Below are 15,506 nucleotides of genomic sequence, written 5' to 3'. Positions count from 1 at the left end.
GAAAGTTACCTTTCTAGCTAAGTTTTATCTTAATCATATTTTTAACATGCTGAAAATGTTACTGAAATGCTGTTAAGTATTGACTGAGGATGAAATGTGATTATGAAAACTGAAGAACATCCATTGCTACTGATAAAAGTATTTCTAGTCAGATAATATCCACCCAATGGTATAATATTACTTTTTCTGCAAAGGTCTTTAAATTTGTTTAACATAATAATCTTTGGCCAAACATGTTTGACTTAACCTAGTCATGGTTTGGTTGTTTTGTGGGTTTTTTTTTGTTTTGGGTTTTTTTGAGGGGGGGAAAGGCAGCCAAATATTTTTGCTTGGGGGAAATAGAGAATAGCATCGTATAGGAGGTTTTCTATTTAGCACTGTAGGATCTGAAACATTCTGTGTCTTCTAAGTAGTGAGTATGTACTTTATGTGCTGCTTTTCCATATAACTGATCCTGATGTTACTAATTAATTAACCTGTGTGGTGCTCTTACTGAGTTTGCATGTGGTGGGGGCACAGAAAGGCATTCATTAAAAGTGTGTGAAAATAATTGAGATACCTTGGGTAGCTTTAGCAAAACACCAAGCCCAGAGTGACTGCAATAATACTGCTGTGCCTAAAAGCCTATTAGGCTGCAGTTTTGTGCCAAGTACTCTACCTGTATTAAACAATTTATAATCTGAAAGGAGAGACTGTATGAATAACTGAAGCAAGCTGCAGAGAGATTTTTTTTTTGCAGACTGCTCTGTGTGTGTATTCACAGACATAACAAAATAAGTGTTGACAATAATTGCCATTACTGTAAGCTTTAGATTTGACATCTTTCATGTCGGATGCTAATCTGAGAAGATTGGCATTCACTAGGAGTTCACGTTGCCCATGGGAATTCTGTATGTGGTCCTCAGTTATGTACAAGCATTGTATCCTTGCATTTAAAAAAGCTTTTCAGTTAGAAATTACAGGTAAAACTGTTACGGAAAATGTTAGGAAAAATGCCTTCAGTTTCATAATATATATTACAAAAAGGGTGAGCATTCTTAAAGTCTGTGGACTATAAATAAAGTTTACCTCATGTTTCCAGTTTCCATTTTGAACTCCTTAAATGATTCTCCCAGATATGTGTTTCTTTTTCTAAGATATCAGCAAAAGGCAAATAGTTGTTTATGTACATATAGAGATATTTCTGCATTAATACTGGCTTTTGGCATGGCAAAGTGTTTAAGAATCTATTGGACTGCCTCTTCAGCATTTACTCAGTGGCTTCTAGGAGAGATGGATTCAGCAAAGCGCTTTTAGGAGCAGTGTCGTATATACACTCCTAACCTATTGCCAGCTTCCTGTTTCTCAGTTTTGGATGGCGTACTGGGATGTCTCAGGAAAAAGCCGGCTGAAATGTAACCTGACTAGGACAGGGATCTTGTTTGTAATGTAGAGGGAAATTTTGTTGGTAAAATCAGGAGGTTCACTTTTTCACTTGCTCCCTGAGTTTTCCTGGAATTTTACATACTAGCAAAATGTGGGGTTTTTGCTCAGTTGTTTTTCTCTAGACTTCGCTATAGCTGTCCATACCTTGTAGTGCCACCATATGCCAAGAACTGCACTACTTCCCGATTCTCTTCATGTTCAGGTCAGTGCAATAGTTTTGATGAGTAACCCCCCTAATCCAGTGCACACTGAAAAGGTAGCTCATTGTTTTTGCTGTGACTTTTCATGGGCTCACAGATAAGACTGATTTTTCTGCTTTTCTGAAAGTGTCAAAAGCTGTAAAATTTTATTCTAAGTTGGTGATTTTGTACCCTTCTATATTTTGTAGTGCCTGCTGAAATCAGAAGAGATAATGCTATACTTCCAAGAGAATTGTATCAAGGATTATCTCTTCATTACTTTTTGTAGTTTAGAGAATAAATTCTATGGATATGGAATTCTGAGAATTTTTCCTATTAATTTCTATAGTACTTTTGAAGATGACAAACAGTTACTATATGCGGCAGTTATTCATGATTCCAGTGAGGATCTCCCACTTAAACCTATCAAGCTGTTGTTATTCTCTCTCACCACTGATCATAACTCTGGGGGATCAACTTACTTGAAACTGATGCAGGCAGAAAGTACTCATACCTCAAGCCTCAGCCCTGGGAGTCCTGTCAGCTGCTTCTGACTGGGTGGCAGTACAGGATACAAACCAGTGTTCACAGGAGCTCTTAATGAGATCGGCTAGATTTTCACCTGAATTGTGGGGGTTCTTTGAAGGTCAGTGCTTTCCCAGTTTTTTTTTCGCAGGAAGGAGTTTTAGTTACCCTATTGCAGCAAATTGTCTCAAAGTCACACAGATTCCTTATTTTATCTGAAAAAGAGGGAGGGATACCTCTCTGGAGATCTACCTGATACAAATACATGGAGAAATTATGTGTTCCAAGAGCTTGACTAATTAAATGTTTTTCTGAGAAAAAGAAAGAATCAACTGAAAAATCTAGTAATCTAGATAAATTTATCACCAACCATGATTGCTTAATAGGATTTATGAATTCCATATGCTCCCAACAATGGCAACAGGAAAGGAACTTCAGAGCTCCCTTTGGCCTAGATCAAGGCTGCCCAGCTTAAGACTCTTTGTAACACTTTGGTTGAAGGTTGGGGTGATGGTTTTGCAATATATACAGCTTAAAGCATACAGATTATTTTTAGCCACCAGATTTTTGATCTTACCTCTGCATGAAGAGCAGAAACAAAGTTGTTGACACCAAAAGATAAAAAGCTATTTTTACTCTTAGTGTAAATTAATTACTGCTACTAATTCAGTGATAGTCTGGCTATTTGGCAGATTCATGTCATTATGGACATGGAAGTCGTAAGTCTAGTCTTTCTCACCAAAGAGAAGGGGACTAGACTGTAAACTTAGGAAAGTACAAAGTTGGAGAGAGTCCTGACTTCTGAAGAGTTCCCCAATTGCATCTAAGTGTTTTAGTTGTGAGACAGTAGTAAAGAGAGAACTTAATAGACTATCCTAAGTCTATCTTCTTTATGTAAAAGATCAAATCTTTTTTTAAACAGTTAAATTACTGAATATAAAGAATAAATAGTATGTGCAACATTTTAAATTCTGCAAGAAAATTTAGCCTGAGAGTCAAAGTGGGTTTCTGGTTTTGGTGGTACTAGACTAAAGATTCATAACGTCGATTTAATTATGTTTATCTACTAATCCTTGTATATTGGTTGAAACCTAGCTGGAAATGCCAGAGAGGTCAACATCAAGATTACAAATTATGTTCACATTTCTAAATGCAAATCAAACAAATCAGTAGGTGTGAGAGTTTACTTGTATTAGGCCTAGGTGGCATAGTGGCTTAAGGTACCAGCATTCCCTTTTTACATAGTTTGGACTCGTACTGTGGAAGAGTTCAGGAGTGGAAATGAGTCTGATGTAGTTCTGCATAGCTAACTGGCACAGTTCAGAACTGCTGACAGTTTGTTCTGGAGGGGCTTGGGGCTTACACAGACATGGGTGTTCAGTAGTGGCAAGCTCTGCAAACCACCTTCCCACAGTTCAGCAAGAGATCCCATATGTTTTTTCACATCAGAAGTAAAACGGGACAAATGTCCCCTGTTGGGTTGTTTTGGTTTTTTTTTGGCTAGTGTTCCAAGTTCCTTGATGCACACTTTATTTCTTTCGATTGTACTACATTACAGTCCTGAAAGACAGCAGTATGTCTGGTTGCTGCAAAGAAAACAAGTCCAGTTCTGACCACTATCTTGTCTATACAGTTTGTCCTCTCCAGAAGGTCTGTATAATAATAATAATAGGTGTGGTGTTGATGAGGCATAAGCCTTTGAAGTGGATGAGGAAGAGGGAGTGAGGACATCGCTATGCTAGAGAATTTAGCAGGTTAATGAGATCCTGAGTGCTGATAGCAGTGTTCAGCTGTCCTGTAGCACTTCAGTGCAACCCTGTCCTTCTGCTGCGTTTATATAATAAGGTGTAGTGCAACATAAATACATTTTACTGACTCTGCGTACTCACTCATGCATCCCTCCCAAAGGAGCTCAAGTCGCTGTCTAGCCAGAAGCTAGTAGCAAGTACTTAACCAGCAAGCTGAGGAGGCCTGCATCTCTTGTATTATGTATTTATTCCTAGGAAATTAATGCACTGCAGGGCCCTAATCAGCTTCCAGACTCCATTGTATAAATGCTATATGAACACAGAAATACAAGGAGCAAGAGGGAAAGGGGCACAGTACACAGTAATATTTATATTGGCAGTGTTCAGTACATCCAATCAACCTCCAACCTCTAATTTTTGTTATTGTGAATAATGATGCACTGACCTCAGTAACTTGGTCTTGGAAAGTTTTCATTTCATTAATTAACTGTCCAGTGATTGCTATGTTTTTCATGTACTTCTGTAACTAAACATTCATGGTAATAAAATTTGAGACTCAACTGTAATTTATACATACCTTGTCTTATAAAAAACTATCAATTGCAGTAGCAGTTTTTAAGAACAGACTGTTAGTGATAAACCCTGAGCTGGAAATAATGCTTTATAGATTCTATGTTGAGCCTCTTTCTAGTATGTATCTTAAAACATTCTTTTAGCTATAGAATCACAGCTATCAAATGTAACCAGCTGTTCAGATCTTTGTATCATGCCTTCAGTCTGTACATTCAGTTATGTTCAACTAGCTTTGGCTTTTCTCCATTAAATTTTATCTAGTTGGCCTGAGAGATAAGCCTATAGAATAAGTTACAAAGCAACTAAACCTTTTTAGTAGACACTCTCTCCCTTTGTGGGAGGTAAGGAAGATCAACTGCTGGGCTTGCCTGGAGAAGGTAAAGCCTGCAGAGTAAAGGAGCTGTAGGTTCAGTTCACATAATTAGTCGCTGTTCCCTCTTTGGGTGAAAGTATCTCCTAAAGGACTAGTATACGCTCTGGGACACTGCACATAGAGTACTGTACATCCTCAGGCGTGCGCTTCTCGATCATTAGAATCACTGAAAGCATTTCTTGACTGCATTCTTTATGATCTTCCCAATTGAGTGTATGTTACTGAGTAAATAGTGCAAATAATTTGACTGGTTTTGGCTTACACTGTAATGGAAACCTTCAGGTTTGTTTTAGAAGTGACTAATTTAATAGAAGGATGTAACACTTAGTGTCATAGGTGAAGGGTGTTCTTTTCTGAGTCATATCCAAAGTGACCTAGAAATCTGATAATTAAATCTCAATAGGCATTATGATGATAGAAAGCTAATACAGTATTGTGTGTAATACTGGGCATAATTATGTGTTTAATGAACATAATCAAAATCAAATAAGCAGTAATTTGACAAGTAGACTTCCTTTACTGGGAGGCACATGGAAAGTGTGATAAAAACACTGTGAATCAAATAGCTTTCATAATCAGTCCAGTAAAAAGGATTACTAAGATTTCTATGTTCTTGTACTACAGAACCTTTCTTAATCAGCTGGACGGACCCATTTGTACATTCCTCAAGCATTCAGGAAAGATCTACCTTTTTCTTCAAGGTTTTCTTTTCAAAGGTAAGGTTCTTCACTTTTTCTTGCAGTTCAATAATAGTTTCATTCTTCCTGTTAGAAGGAAGTGGTAGAAGGATGATCTGCATCCTAGTGAGTGTAACAGTGGAGGAAAACTAACAGTGTTTGAACAGACAGAGAACCAACATTTAGCACAGGGTTCATCACTGCCTTTCCTTAGAGTTAACTGAAGGGTAACTGTGGTGTCTTGACCAAGACCAGCTATAACAAATGGCAGAGAGAATTACTAGGAGGATCCTGAGCACATAAGCTACTGATAGGTAATTAAGATTGTATTTATTTCATAGATTTGCTTTTTGAGTATTAAAATACAGAATATATTATGAAACCTAACAGTGTGTGTGTCTTTGAGGCCTTCTGAACCTCTATTAAGATGTGTTTAGTAATGTTAGTAAGGGAAAAGAATCTAAGAGCAGGCCAGTGTCATTTATCATATATGGTGAAAGAAAAATTGTATTCTAAGCCTGAAGTCTGTAGAATAGGGAAATAAAGTATAAGCAGTAAGAGAAGATGTACATGTAATTACATATGGAGTAATCAATACATGAGAAACCCACCTATGGCTATGGTAGACTTGTCAATGTTGAAGAAAAAAAAAAAAGGGAAACTGAAGATTCAGTTAATTTCTAGACATTACACTTTATGCTATGGGAAATGAACAAAGCAGATCTATTTTCTTTGTTGGATGGCTTTGTGTACTGTTATCAGTACATTCAAATTCAAACAATACATTTTGGGTCTGAACACCATTTTCTTTCCCTGCTCAGTGAAGAAGGAGCAAAGCTCTTGCAACAAGGAAAAAAAAGTTTCTTTTACCTATAAGAATCAAGCACTTTTTTACCACCTATACAGTTTTGCAACTGAACCCAACCATGTTGCATTTCATTCTGTTTTTTGTTTTGTCATGGCTCTATTTTTCACACAATTTATATAAAAATTTAGCATATCAAATCAATAAATGATCTAATAAATGATGTGGTAAAATAACATATCTAACCTTTGTCAGATGCACCAGGAGTGTTATAAAACATTATGAAACAATGATACAAGGATCATCAGCTGGAGGAGATGCTGACTTTTCAGAGGTTGAGATCTTTCAGAGTCGCTGGGACTCCTGGCAGAACCTGTTGCTGTCACCACCTCACCCAGGTACTGTGGTTCTGTGCCATGGTTGGTGGGACACTGCCTGTGCTGGGGTCACCTTCAGCTTCTGGCCCATTTTCCTTTGTGGATTGGCCCCATTCCTGCTGCATGCTTCCTGACGCTTAGCTTGGGCTTTCTTGAGCCCTGAACCGAGTACCACGTGGGACCTTTCGCCCAGGGTTCCCTGATAGTTCCTAGTAAATCTCCAGATCTTTGCTGAAGACTGCAGCCAGCCTACAAAAGCAGATCACAACCTTACAGGCTTCTGCATCCTAAGTGACTCCTGCCTCCCGGTCCCTGAACTCTTTAATGGGGAATGGGTGAAGGTATGGGGGTTTATAAATCAGATGTGGCTAACCTCTGTCATCTAGCCAACAGTCATTATCAGCTCAGCAGTAATATGCTGGCTCTCAGGAGCCTCGGATTATACCTGGACGCCAGTAACAAGGCAAATTATGCAGAGATCTGTCACAGGACCTGTCCAATTTAATATTTGTATCAATTATTTGGAGGGAGCAAAAGTGCTTATAAGGTTTGCAGATGGTGCCAAATCAGGTGGCCTAGCAGATATGCTTGAGCACAGGACTGCCACCCAGAGGGACAGAGGCAAGCTGCAGGAATGAGCCAGCAGGAACCTTACAAAATTCAACAGACACACAGTCCGGCACCAGGAAAGGAAGAGCCCCAGTCAACAGAACAGGCTGGGGACTGACTGGCCACAGAGAAGCTTCTGCTGAGAAGGACCTGAGAGGTCCTTATAGATGCTAAGCTGCCATGCTCATGCCAGCAGCATGAAAGGCCAAGAGCATCCTGGGCTATATCAAGAGGAGCACAGCCAGCAGATCAAGGTGAGTGACTATTACCTCTCTAATCAGTGTTAGAGTGCATCTAGAATACTGTGTCCGGTCTCGACCCTCCCCAACCCAGGGAAGATACAGACAAGATACCGATCTAGAAGCTTCTGCAAGGTTAAAGAAAGAGATAAGGTGTCAAACTTTGCAACATTTACATTCTGATCCTTTCATTCCTTTTTCCCTTGAAGAAGTGAAAAAAGGCCATTATCATAACTTTTTATTCCCTTATTTATTTCAAATAATAAATTGCAAAGTGTTCAATCACTACTTGACATTAGGTGATTGCAGAAATATCTGTATAAGACAAAATTCCACACTGGGACTCCAGTCTGGTAAAGGACTTAAGAGAAGGAGTGCTATCTTAACTTTAAAGTTCTTGAAGAGAAACACAAGTTTACGTGCTTTCCTGGTTCTCAACTTCTTCGTCGGAACCCTCAGCTTGAGTCAGTGGAAGTTTGTCCTGAGAAGGGAAGGAGAACTGCTGCACATGGCAACTAAAAACTCTGTCTGTTATAGATACTTATGATGCTTACAGTGTTGTATCAGTCTGAATTATACCTTAGCTGTCTGTGATTCTCTCGTATCTCTTTTTCCATCTGGCAGTTTCAAGCTGCAGGATGCGGTTTTGTTCTTGGTCTTTCATCCTCTGTTGCTGCAGCTTTTGGTTCTCTCTTCTGAACTCACAAATCTGCTGTTGCATTTTCTTCATCTCAGCTTGATCGTTTTCAAATTCTGCTTGCAGGATTCGAAGCTGAGCAGCCAGCTTGTTATATGTGGATCCCAGCTGTTGACTTTCTACCAACCTGCCATCCTTTTCTCCCTGGAATTTTGTTTGCCAGAATAGGAGCCATTTCTGTGTATTCTCCTTTTCCTCCCTTAGCACATGCAGGGCTGAAGTTACAGTCTTGGCCTCATGTTTCTGCTTTTTTCTGAGATGCTGCAGTTCCCATATATTTTTCTTTCTTGCGTATGGTATGATCCATCTCCAAGCACCGTCTCCTAAACCTGGTCTTCAATTCTGCCTCATGCTTTATTTGAAGGAGGTAATATGCAGATTTAACTTCTTCCACATGCTTCAGAAGGGCTTTTTTTTGCAGTCCCAGCATCCTCAAGACATTTGATAGCACTGAATAAAGTTTCCTGCATGACTATCAGCCAAATCCTAGCCTCATTTTTCTCCTTTGTGAATTTGCCTTTTGTTTCACTTCAATCTTCAGTACCCTTTTTTAACTTGTGTAGAGTTTTTCCCAAATGCTGTTGCTGGATGGTTTTTGTTTTTAACTCTTTAAAATTGGTCTTCAGAGAAATGGTTTCATAGTAAGAATCAGTAATCTGTGTTGGCTGTTTCTTCTGATTCCACTTCATCCTCCTAGTCACATGATCTAGACCTAAATTCCCTTCGTTAAAGCAGTAGTTTTCCTCTGTCTTTAAACTCCTCCAAAACCATATCATCACACTGAAGATCCATGATTTGGGTTTGTTCTTGCTGAGCCTGCTCTAGCTCCTTGATGACCCCACTAAAGTTTGTAACTGTCTCCCAAAATGATAATTTTCCAAACAGTAATTGGAATACTGTGTTTCACACATATCTGAGGATGCTTCATAAGGACTTGGACAGGGGCTCCCTGTTCTACGAGTGGAGAGAATCGCCTTTATTGCTTGTATCTCCTTCCTTATAGTCTTCCTTGGGAGCAAGTGATATCTCAGAATGCTGGAGTAGAGTCCTTACCAGCTTTTGGCATTTCCTAGGGGGACAACCACATTCTGTCATCAACTAATTAGAAAAATGAGAGGTCAAATGGCTTGACAGTATTCTATTCAGAGAAGGTGGAAAGGCAACTGAGGATAAATTTGAGTAAGCTTCACCCATACTGTTACAGTACTAGTAGAGTTGTATCGTTCTCTGTTCATCACCCTCTGTTCAATTTATGCAAACTATTTTTTCACTAACTTCAGTGGAAATTTTCCATCTATGAAGATAAGTCAATGTGGGCCAGCATTATGAAATGATGAAACTGAAGGAGCCCACCCTTCTACAATGCCTACAGTCCTTGCACCTGCATCAAACTCCAGTGGAGTGAAAAGTCTAAAGAGTGTAATTGGCCTGACTTACAGTAATCTTTGACCTTAAAGCAAGAATTTAAAAAACAAGAAATCTAAATTAAACTTGGCCAAACAACTAGACTGTTGAAAATGGAGAAAAAGAAATGTTTACATTAAAGCAGTAAGAAATAAAAGTCTTCCAATGCTCTATGCATTGGTCTATTTACTGAATTTCATGAAGACTGATAAAAGGGAGATTTTACTCACTGAAGACAGAGGTAGAAGGCAAAAAAATATGCTTGAAATGCTACTGAATTAGTCTGTTGAAAGGAGTGGGACAGTCAGAGTATCCTACAGTACCTTATGTAATAGGCCATACAATCTTTTTACTGTATTTCCTAGATACTATAATAAAACTAATAATAAACAGGAGTAGAGTTTGATCCACCATTTTTAAATGTTTGGTTTTAATTTTTTTATTACACTTTCTGTAACTGAAAAAAATAGAAAACTATAAATAGGAAAAAGCACCTCACAGATTCTGGTGGAAACTGTCTCTCAGTACTTCCTCTTTTGTTGTACTGTAGTACACTGTTCTTTATACCTCTTTTCACTTCTCTGTTTGACTGTATCAGACCTGGTATATGTGCTATGTTCTCATGCAAAGAATCAGACGATATACTATTGTTGCTCTCCAGTTTTTTGAGGGTCTATCTGTTGTCCAGTGGCTGCCTACCAAAAGAGTGCAATTTGTAACCTGTAATCATCTGTAATTTGTAATAAGTATAATTAAACACCATTTAATTTAAAAATTAATTAAAATTAAACGTTTTAATAATTTGTAATCTGAATGGGAACTTCAATGAAAATGAACTGTCCCCTACATTTAGAACTTAGTTAATTCAAGGTGCAACTCCAGCACCTGTATTTGATATTCTTAGCACTTCTCTTTTATATTATACATCTGGGAGGCCCAGCACTCACATATAAAATATTGTAATATACATGTTATTTAAAGCACTACTCCTAGCTTTATCAGGGAAAGGTATTTTCATCATTCAAGCCTCCATTCAAGCAGCATGAAATCTTACTGTGACTTCTTCTGGACTGGGAGTTTTGCTAGCCAAGTTCAAATTATCCTCTCCAGAAAACTGTTTCTCAGTACCAAAACCTGGATATATCCTGAATAGAGAGCCGTGGGGTTGACTGAGAAAAGAAGACACATCTTTTATGGGAGATTCTTTAATAATGCAATCCAGTAGTGACTCCCCCATTTCTACAAATGGCTCTTCATGAGGAACTACAAGGGCCTTAACTGATAATTGTTCTGGCAGTGAAACCTTTTCTCTCCTAGATTCCTGCAATTGTTTTTTAATAGTGTCTTTTCCATCTATGTTTTCTTCTCGTCAGCCCAGCATTCTCCTTTGATGTGCTGGTTCTTCTTTGACTATGGATTACTCCTCTGGGAATAAGGTTGTGTCCACACCTGAAGACTCATTCCAGTTGGCTATGCAGAAAGGTGCGCTGCTTCTACAGCAAGTGTTTCTATGACTTTGTGACTCAGTTGTTTTCTGAGAGTTATCTTGAAAATTTATGTAGAATCAAAAAAAGAATTAAGTTTCTTACAACAGTTTCAAAGAATATTCATGGAAATAATACAGCCATGGAGAAGAGGTACTTTGCTTGGAACTTAACACATGAATCACTTGCCGCCTCAGCCTGTATAATTTTTGATCAGGAGCCACCTAGCCAAAACATGATGCAACTACATGAATGTTCACAGCAGCACTGAAGTACCGTATTACATAGTTTCTCTTGCCTATATATGTGTGCCTCTTCCATTTAAACCAATGTATGTATAAAGTCAGAATATAACCTGCAATATTGGAATATCAAGCATACTGCATGAGATGGAGGAGATCTTGGCCTCCTGCTGTGCTGCTGTACACAGAGTGTGAAAGTAAAGGGACTGCAAAAAGCAGAGCAGGATTTCTCTTAGTGTCCAAGACAGCATGAACAGGTTTTTCTGACAGTCACACGAACTTGCTTGTTATCAATCTTTGATATAAGTCATTGTAGTTGCAGTGAAGTTGGAGAGCCTGAGCTCAGCTGAACCAGCTGAGGCCGTATCTCAAGAAAAGGCCATCTGCCTTGACGGGTGTATGTAGCTCCTCACAACTATTCATGCTCTGTGTATTGTGACAGCTTACTGTGATCGTGGGCAAGAAACAGGGACTAACACCTTGGAACAAGGTGGAAGGACTCAGCTGCTAGGGAACTACTTCACTCTTCATTACACTGGCAGAGTAAAAGGGGAATGTATCAGCAGTAGCTTACTTCTAAAGCTACGTGTAAGTGAACTGAATGCTGACCTTATATTTCTTCTCTATGTGATCACTGTTCAGGACATAGATGCTGTTTTCTATTTTCAGATAGCTTTTTATGTGACTCATCTAACTTTAACAGTTCCTTGACCATATGCTTTCTCTTTCCCCCTCCTATGTCTCTCCATGCTCTGTATAGTCCCTATTGTTACTGACCTTCACTCATGCCACACCAGTAAGGTACAGGCAGCTGACCTCAAAATCTAATGAACTCTATTGATTTCAACAGGCTTTGCACCAGCTCAAGATCTGTGAGACAGCGCTGTCTGTGAACTACAAAGTACTGCCCTGACATATTTTGGTAGGGGAGGGGTGTGCGATAGATAAAATGTCATTATAACTCATCCTAGCACATGGCAGTTGAAGTCCCTCTCATGTTTAACATACCGCAGGAACATACCGCATGTCAAATTTTCCAAGACAGGCTCAGAAACAAAGGTTCCTTCACAAAGCTGGCAGTCAGTGTCTTTTCTTCCCTTTGGGTTTCTACATTTCATCCTGCAAATATAAAGGGAATTGTTAGTGGTCCTCTTGAGTTGCTTTTCCCAGGAAGGAGCAAGAGTCCCAGAGATTCTAAGTATGGTCTCTGTACCCAGTTTCCCAGTTTCGGTGTGAACCAGAATATATCCCTGTCTTACATAACATTCAGTGTTAAGTACAGACTTGGTGCATCGCCAAGTGTGAGCAGACATTGCGACTCTTAATTTTCAGGAAGGATAACAATGTAGTCATAGCCAGAGTAAGGGAGGCAGTAGTTTTCCAAGGACAGTCTTGTGTGAGGAGGAACATGGAGCTACAGTGGTCCAAGCTGAGTACGTAGGCTGATAGAGGTCTATACTCCAAGGGATTAGGGATGTTGACTGGTAAACCTCTGTCACCTCTTTTCACGTGCCCTGTCATATGGTGGCTGGCACATGGAACCGTAACGCTGCTTCTCCCCTTCCCTCCTGCTATCATGCGCAGTGGTCAGTAAGGAGCGGAGAGCCTGAAGTCCCTATTTTCCTTCAGTGTGAACCTACAGCGGAATGCTAAAAATAAGTTACCTCTTCAGAGAAATTGAAGGGGGAGGGCAGTATTCTCCTACTTTGTGTCCCATTGAGGTGGAATAACTGTGGGCTATGATTGCCTCACTCCATCCTTCTGATCAGTTCATTATGTTTGCCTGATGTAGTCTATCTACATAATGGTATGAGCCTCCTCTCCTCTCTAAATGCCTTCTAAATGCTAATGCATTTATCTTCATGTCCTGTTGTGTGAACACAAGAAACATTGCTATTTCCATTTCAGAAATTAGAAACTACAACACTGAGAGTTGCATGAAGGGAGTCACCGAAGGCCACACTGCAGTTTCGCCTGTGATAGATCTGGACCAAGCGTTAAAGCGAGCCTAGGACTTCATAACATAGGAGATTCTCCTTCTGAGGTACCACTATCACCTAGTGGCCTGTTTCACTTAACCCTGTTGCAGGTGAATCATTTGTAGAATGCTTTGCGCCCGTTTCCAAATGAGTGCTTAAAGCCTGGGAAAAAACAAAGCATGCTGCAGTCTATGGCTGTAGCGGAAGTTATGTGGAAGCCTGGAGCAAAGAAGGAATAAAAATGAATGTGGGAATCCTCTGGCTGTGTTATGTTTCAAACAATTCCCTGTCATTACAATAAATTGGTATTTTTACTTAAGAGCACTGAATAATTTATTAGACAGTGAAATAAACCTGTAGGATAGTGCATTCTCTGCAGCTTCACCCACATGGATTACGAATCCTCCAGCAGCTGGTTCTAGGAAAAAGATAAGTAAACGTGTGCTCTTAATCCAATTTCTGTTGCATGTGGCTGTAGGTTGGGAAAAAGAGCTCAGAGCATGCCTGCACAAAGACAGATCTCACCTTCCAAAATTGGAAGCTACCCAGATTGGGTGACAGCAAGGCATGCTGGCGGGGCAGCAACTGGAACTAAGCTAGATGACCATGTGTCTTGGTATGTGACAGGGCCACCGGCTCAAGTCCTGCCTGTTCCCAAACCAGAGGTGAACCCTGCACTGCTTCCTGCATTCATTTCGCAGCTAAATAGAGTGCCATACATAGCGTTGCAGCCACTTTCAGAGAGGACACTTGGCAGTGAGTTCCTTAGCGTACAGGCTCCCAGTTTTGTTCAGCACTTTGTAATGTCTAGCACAATGAAGCATGATGGGAATTTCCAGGTAATACAATATAATAAGAAATAAGAGAGCAGTTTGTTTTCATATGGGAATTTACCTTTCCCCTTGCAGACCTCCCTCGTGACATGTCAGGGAATTGACTTGGGTATTGTCGCAACTGAGTAGCACAAGGGCCCTCCAGCAATGTTCCCTCTCTCCTCTGGCTGAAACCACCAGTGTCTAAGCCGAGCAGCGTTACTGTCTCGCGCAGTTAGGCCTCGTAGGTTAAAGAGTTCTTTGGAAAGCAGTTGTTGTACTGCTTCTTCAGACCGACACTGTATTCTTTTCTGCCTTACCAGCTGGCACTTTATTACAGAGAGAGAATATTGGACACAAGATTCCCTCTTTTCTACAAAAGGAGAAAGGGGTATCTAGGTTCCAGGTGCTCTAGTGTCAGAAGCTTAAGTGGCAGAACTTGAAGACAGTCTGAAGTAAAGCTGTAGCTTTAGAAGTGTCAGAAGCTGGCTTGTTGCTTTCCACATTCAGAGACTCTCAATGGGCTGACTTTACAGAAGCACTGCAGATGGAAATGGCATCTATTGCATTCAATCTTTTTTAAAGCTACAAGGATCCCGGTTTTCTGCACAATCGCAGATTTTTGATAGCCTTTACATATACCATTTGGATAATGGGAAAACACCTACAAAAAGGACTGCATTTTAAAATTTTACCATTATGTACCACAGAGCAAAAGCCCAGCACTCACTTTTATTTTCTTAATCCTACATTTTATGGGTATATAAACAGATTAGCACATCGTTCAGTGTAAGGGGTGTTACAGTGACCTAAGATGCTTCTAGCGAGACTTGAAAGTTTGGAATTCCTTTGGCTTCAGTTGGACCTTTATTTTAATAAAAATTGGAATTTAGTATTTCAGAGTGTATTAGATAAAACTCCAGCAGTATCTATCACGGATGACACAGATCATCACTAATGTTTTAGGGGAAACAACCATGAATCTGTGGCGTAAGCGGTCACTGCTAATAAAGAGAAGAGGGCTTGAAGATGCAACACTTTTAAGGCTGCATTATGCCGTATTATACTGACGTACCACAGATGAGTATTTCCTTATTTATTTACTTATCAGTGGTTGCCGTGAGCTCCCCCAGAGGAAACCTGTGGCTGCCGGATTTACCCTCGTAGCGCTTGCCAGACCTCCGCGGCGTGTCGCTGCCTTCGGCGGGTGCAGGATGCTAATCCCGGGCCGCCCCCCCGCCGCCATTCCCGCCCGCCTCACACCAGCTGCTCGCGCCGGGGCCAAACCCGACGGTAAGACTGACGTCAGGCGTCCGCAGCCAATCCCCGCGCCGGAACCTGAGAAGGGGGCGGGAGCG

General features: G+C 40.2%; 1 protein-coding gene and 1 long non-coding RNA gene across 2 annotated transcripts in view; one reads left to right on the top strand and one right to left on the bottom strand.

Moving 5' to 3' along the window:
• The window catches only part of RIOK1 (RIO kinase 1), an 88,963-nt gene that overhangs the window by 56,355 nt on the left and 17,102 nt on the right, over nucleotides 1-15,506 (top strand). The gene's annotated exons all lie outside the window — the stretch shown is intronic.
• On the bottom strand, nucleotides 9,284-15,446 carry LOC142405828 (uncharacterized). Its single transcript, XR_012774353.1, has 3 exons — nucleotides 15,308-15,446; nucleotides 12,379-12,476; nucleotides 9,284-11,176 (listed from the first exon to the last, which is right to left on the bottom strand). It is a non-coding gene; the product is annotated as an uncharacterized LOC142405828 (long non-coding RNA).

This window comes from Mycteria americana, chromosome 2, assembly GCF_035582795.1.
Source record: "Mycteria americana isolate JAX WOST 10 ecotype Jacksonville Zoo and Gardens chromosome 2, USCA_MyAme_1.0, whole genome shotgun sequence".
Taxonomy (NCBI): domain Eukaryota; kingdom Metazoa; phylum Chordata; class Aves; order Ciconiiformes; family Ciconiidae; genus Mycteria; species Mycteria americana.
This window is presented reverse-complemented; position numbering and strand designations above follow the sequence as displayed.